A 6,000-nucleotide genomic window follows, 5' to 3' on the forward strand; every position below is an offset into this window, starting at 1 on the left:
GCAGCTGTTACCTCTTCTAAAGTTGAGTTGAACTGCATTGCTTGTGGTCCTTTCTTTCCTTGTCTTTTCATACTGCTTGTGTTTCTTTCTGCTTGGTGAAACTGTTGTGTTTTTGAAATGTTTTTTCCCCTATATATTTATATTGCTCTTGTATAGTTGAAAAGTCTCCCTTGCAGGGTCGGGCAGCGGTCTGCCTAAGTTGGAGGCGTGGGCAGTGGCTCTGCTCTGCCCCTCCTCCAATTAGTGTGAGGTGTCTACCACACCCGCGGACCCCTGGGCCTGTACTGCCGGTCGGTCGCAGGTCTGCCTACCTTGCAGGCGCGGGCGGTGGCTCTGCTCTGCCCTTACTCCAATTGGGGTGACGTGTCTACCACACCGGCGGGTCGCTGGGCTTATTCCGGGTGCGGGATGCGGCTCTGCTCTGCCCCTACTCCAATTGGGGTGATGAGTGTACCACGCCGGCAGGCCACCGGGCCTGATCCGCCGGTCAGTTGCAGGTCTGCCTACCCTGCAGGCGCGGGCGGCGGCTCTGCTCTGTCCCCCCTCCAATTGGTGTGACTTGTCTACCGCACCCGCAGTCCGCTGGGCCTGTTCCGGGCGCAGGCGAAGGCTTTGCTCTTCTCCTACTCCAATTGGGGTGACATGCCTACCACCCCAGCTGGCCACTGGGCCTGTTCCACCGGTCGGTCGCAGGTCTGCCTACCTTGCGGGCATGGGCGGTGGCTCTGCTCTGCCCCTACTCCAAATGGGGTTACATGTCTGTCGCACCGGCAGGCCACTGGGTCTGTCCCGCTGGTCTGTCGCAGGTCTGCCCACCTTTCGGGCACGGGTGGCGGCTCTGCTCTGCCCCTACTCCAATTGGGGTGTTGTGACTACCATGCCGGCAGGTCGCTGGGCCTGTTCCTGGTGCGGGCGGCGACTCTGCTCTGCCCCTACTCCAATTGGGGTGACGTGTGTACCATGCCGGCAGGCCGCTGGGCCTGATCCGCTGGTCTGTCGCAGGTCTGCCTACCTTGCAGGCCTGGGTGGCGGCTCTGCCCTGCCCCTCCTAACATGCCCGCGGACCGCTGGGCCTGAACTGCAGGTTGGTCACAGGTCTGCCCACCCTGCAGGCACGGGTGGTGGTTCTGCTCTGCCCCCACTCCAATTGGGGTCACGTGATCACCATACCGGCGGGGCCTGATCCGGGCGCGGGCAAAGGCTCTGCTCTGCCCCTACTCCAGTTGGGGTGACGTGTGTACCACTCTGGCAGGCCGCTGGGCCTGACCTGCCAGTGTGTCGCAAGTCTGCTTACCTTGCAGGTGCGGGCGGCGGCTCTGCCCTGCCCCTCCTACCACACCCGCGTACCACTGGGTCACAGGTCTGCCCACCTTGCGGGCGTGGGTGGCGGCTCTGCTCCGCCCCCTCTCCAATTGGGGTCACGGGACCACCACGCCAGCGAGCTGCTGGGCTTGCTCTGGGCGCGGGCCTCGGCCCGGCTCCTCCCTTCTGGCTTGACGACAAAGCGAGAGACTCGGGTGTCTGTGACTCACCCTCCCTACCAGGAGACCAACTGTTTCTGTCGCCGCTGGTATTGATGAAGTTCTCTCCTCCGCCGCTTTCTGATGACATCAGATCTCTGCCATGTTGGTATCCTACGTGAATGGCAGCATTTCGTTCCCTTTGCCGGGTGATCAAAGCAACGGGTGAGTCCTGACCGGCCCTCACAGGCCCCGTCTCAGTCCTGTTGCCACTGCCCACGAAGGCTCGGTTGGTATTTACCTCCACAGTACTCAGCAGGACCCGGTACGAGAAGCAGTTTCCGGGGGCTCCTTAGCCCTGGGCCAGAGCAGTTCTGGGAGCCGGAACTCGGCCGCTCCGTGCTCGGTGTATGCTCTCCTCATATCCCTTTAAGGCCAAAAAATTAAATAGGAGAACTGTGTCATCTGTTGAGTGCCCTTTGGATGGGCTAGAAGAGTTTGTAGAGGTTTGCAAGGGGTGCAGAGAGCAGGATTGGATCGGAGCAAGAAGAAAGTCTGGAAGAGATCCCTTAGAATGGAGGGATCCAGGGACCCAAAAAGGGGCCATCTGCTTTGGTTGTCTAAGGGATAAGTGGGCCAGGCCTGGGTGCTATATTTGATCCAAGAGGCATTGTAGGGGAGAGTTGACCAACAGAGAGGACACGTTACCCATGTAAGGAGGAGGGAAGAGGACGCAGAGAAGGAGGAAACTGATTTATTGGCAAAAGGGCATCCCCGCTAGAGCCAAAAATCAGGAGTGCCTTAGTGGCAGGTTCGAGCTGCAGAGATTGGTCGTCACCGAATCCTGACAGTTGAAGCTCTCGTCCTGGCCGGAGCCAGAGCCATGGGAGACCTTGGCCAAGGCTTTTTGGGACCCCTCCTGGAGAGGCTGGATACTCCCAGGGCCAGAAAGAGGGGAGAGGAAGGGGAGGGTAAATGTCTCTCTAGCGGCCGAGTCTTAAGGTGAGAGGACTAGGACTTTTGAATCTGCACAAGGAAGGAGTCCCTGAGGGCCACCGTAGCCTTAAAGGCTGTGGTGGAGTGCTTTCCTCCCCACAGGTGGGCAAAGAGATTTGCCAGACGATAGTCAATATATTGCAAGAGGGTGGATTTGGGGCACTGGGGGTGAAAAGATTGGAGGTCGGAGGCCAAGGTTTGTCCAAAGAGGTGTAGACTATCTCGAAATCCCTGAGGAAAAACAGTCCAGGTTAAAGGAAAAAAGATATCCTTTAAATCTATGACTGATAAGTGGGTGGCAGTGTGGGGGATCTGAGACAGCAGGGTGTATGGGTTGGGAACCAAAGGATGTATGTCGTAGGCCCAGAAGAACTTTATGGGCCTAACGGAAGTGTTGATGAGTTGTAGGTAGGACCCATTGGGCTTTTTTACTGATAGTATGGGAGTAAGAGGAATGAGCAGGATGGACGTACCCCTTGCTAAGAAGGTCCTGAATAATCAGGAAATGGTGGAGGGGGTGTGGGTATCCCATAAAATCGGGTCAACCAGGTTAGTGTGGTGTTTCATGTCAGCCTCACAAGTGGAGCAGAATGGCCAGTTTTCTGCCAAAAGGGCCAAAAAAGATGAACAGGCCAATTCTGGGGCCTGACTGTAGCCCGTATGTTGATTGTTGTATTTGAATTTAGAGAGAATATCTCAGCCGAGCAAAGGAACTTTACATTTGGGGCATAACTAGGAACATCTGAGAGGTTGGGAAGTTGTCTATGGAACAGAGTAATAGGGGAGTCTTTCTTGGATAGATGGTCTTTCCTCCTACCCTGACAATAGGAGAGGTGGACGGCACTGTTTGCCCCCATAATTCGGTCAGGACTGAGAAGGTAGCTCTGGTGTCAAGGAGAAAGTCAACCTTGCACCTATCCACCTGAATCTGCATCCTGGGTTTCTGTCTATTGATCATTACAGCCAGGGACAAGGACCCAAGGCACAGTCAATTGATTGCCATGCCTAGAAGGTCGGAGGGTTCCCTGGCCATAGGCCTCCTACAAGATCTAGGACAGTCAGAGCCCCAGTGACATTGTTGTTGACATTTAGGGCATGGGGTACGTGGAGTGCATGGTGCAGGACATGCCCTGGCCCAATGTCCCTTCTTGCCACATTTGAAGCAGGCGCCCAGGGGGGTTTTTGGTGATGGGCGGCAACCCAAGGAAGCACCCTGCAGGACCTGGGTGAGCATCTGAAATTTCTCAGTCTGTGGGGTGGCAGGGCCTTGTTTGAGCTTTTTTAGTTTGGCCCAGATGTCGGGGTAGTTCTGTGAGAGGAAATATGTCATAAGGACATGACGGCCATCTGGGGTTTTGGGAGTTTGATTTAGGGCAGCAAGTGGCCCTGGAGGGTGATTGGGATTAACTCAGTGAGTTTCATCCGCATGGGCTCTGGCAAGTTCCCAGACTCTGGTACATTCCTCAAGAAGGAGAGTATTAGCCAATAACATATAAGTGAGGCTATAAGCCTGGAGGACCCACTGAAACTCTCTTCTGTGGTGAATGAGCCCAACCTTCTCTCGAGTTGCATGAGGTCATTCATAGAGAATGGGACATGAACCTGGATAATGCCCTCAGGTCCAGCAACCTCTCTTAAAGGGGCCATGGTTTGTGGGACTGGGGGCGGGACCTAGTTTGGGGAGAACTAAAAGTGTCGGCTGAGTCAGGGGGAGCACCTTAGGGGCTAGACGGAGCGGACGGGGGAGGTCAGTAGAGAGGGGTTTCATCTGCTGGATAGGTAGGGGTGAGAAGGAAGAAGAGAAAAAGCCTCAACATAGCGGAACTCATTCCACTTTTTCAAGTGCTTGCAGGAGTTAAACAGATCTCTAAGAACTGCAGGATCTAGGGATCCTCCTGGGGGCCATTGACTTTGATTGTCTAATTGATAGTAAGGCCAATCTTGTGTGCAGAATTTAATAAGGGGGAGTCTGCAGGGAGGGAAGAAGAGGCCCCCCCATAGGTCAGGAGAGGGACAAGGGTGGTTGAGAGAACAGGAGAGGGGGAGTGGCTGTTCTTCCACCCCTCAGTACCTCCAACTCATGAACCAGCTTCCAGAGAGTCCACCGTGACCATGAAGGTCGTGGTGGGGTGCGTTCTCTTCTCCAGATTGGGTATCAGAGGTTTGCCAGACGATCATGGTCAAAGCCCCTGCGTAGCCCATCTGAAGTTGGATACACAATAGGGGAACTCAAATACTGAAGATCTGGTGTTGTAAACAGCACTCGAAAGAGTGGACCAGGATGGCAAGCCTTGAGAGAGGGGGCCCTTGAGCAGCAAGGCATTCCCCATCCCAGGTTTCGGCACCAATGAAAGAATGAACAAGGCTTGTCATCGGAGCAAATGCCCGTTTATTGAGGAACAGCTCTGCATATTTATAGAGCCAGGGGTGGTTTGACAGTTGGCATGGGGTGCTTTTTGATTAGAGGGTAAGGATCAGGTGAGCCAACAGGACTAGTCTGATTGGTGGGTAGGATCAGGTGAGCCAGCAGGGCTCACCATTGGACAGCTCTTCTTGGGGGATGGGGAAGTTAGTCTTTGGAGCCTGGGCGACTCCCAACAGTCCCCCCCAAAAAATATGTTAGAAAAATAGATAGAAAAAGTTCTAGAAGGCACATATTCTCTGGCACTCTATCATGTACCAGGCTGTATTTACTGGCCATCTTTATATAAGTGTCAGTGTCAGTCATGCTCTAGGTTCAGGCACAGCTTTGCTTCTCATTGTGTGCTCCTTTCTGTGACTGTACCTTATAGAAGGAGTTAAGCCTCCTTTCTCATCAGTTTGTTATCTGGCCAGTACACTGGACATGGTGACTCTCCCTCTCTCTCTCATACCAGGGCACCTAAACTATGACCATGAGTTGAAAATGGTTTTCTGGATCATTTTTGAAGGGAGGCACCTGTTTGGGGACTCCACTCTTCAACTCTGAATCAGGACCAACTGGGAGGCTGTAGATTCTAAACCACCTTGATTTTATCTGTTATTCTTCCTTGTCTCAGCACTCTCAATGGTGACCTGCAGGAGGAGAAAGAGAATGACCTCCTGCTGGACAAAAAGTCCTGACTCAAAATTTGACTCACAAGAACTTGTCAAAAGCTCTGTCTTCCCATCTGATGAGCCTACAGTCAGCTCTGCTGCGGATGAAGCCAGTGAGTACTCCTATCATACTTCAGATGAATCCAACTTGACTCCCTGGAAAGCACAAATTCTCTGCACTCAACTCCACTGTCTAGGTTGAGATATATGTATGCAGAGGCAGGAGACTCATTTTGTTTCAGAGTAGGTACAGAGGTCAGGTGGATCTTCAGCTTTGCTATTTTCCTATGGTCTGGTCAGGTTTATTTCATTGTTGCCTTTGCTGTCCCAGCCATATATTTGCATGTAGGTTGCAGTAAGAGGGAGGGCATCAAGAGCACTTCATAGACTCTGACTGATTCTGTCTTTAAAGTATGTCCACTGTGCTGGGCATGGTGGGTCAGGCCTATAATCTGAGTGGCTTAGGAGG

The sequence above is a fragment of the Marmota monax genome, unplaced genomic scaffold (genome assembly GCF_021218885.2).
Source record: "Marmota monax isolate L192 unplaced genomic scaffold, Marmota_monax_Labrador192_F-V1.1 WCK01_AAM20220418_F8-fsc00145, whole genome shotgun sequence".
NCBI lineage: Eukaryota > Metazoa > Chordata > Mammalia > Rodentia > Sciuridae > Marmota > Marmota monax.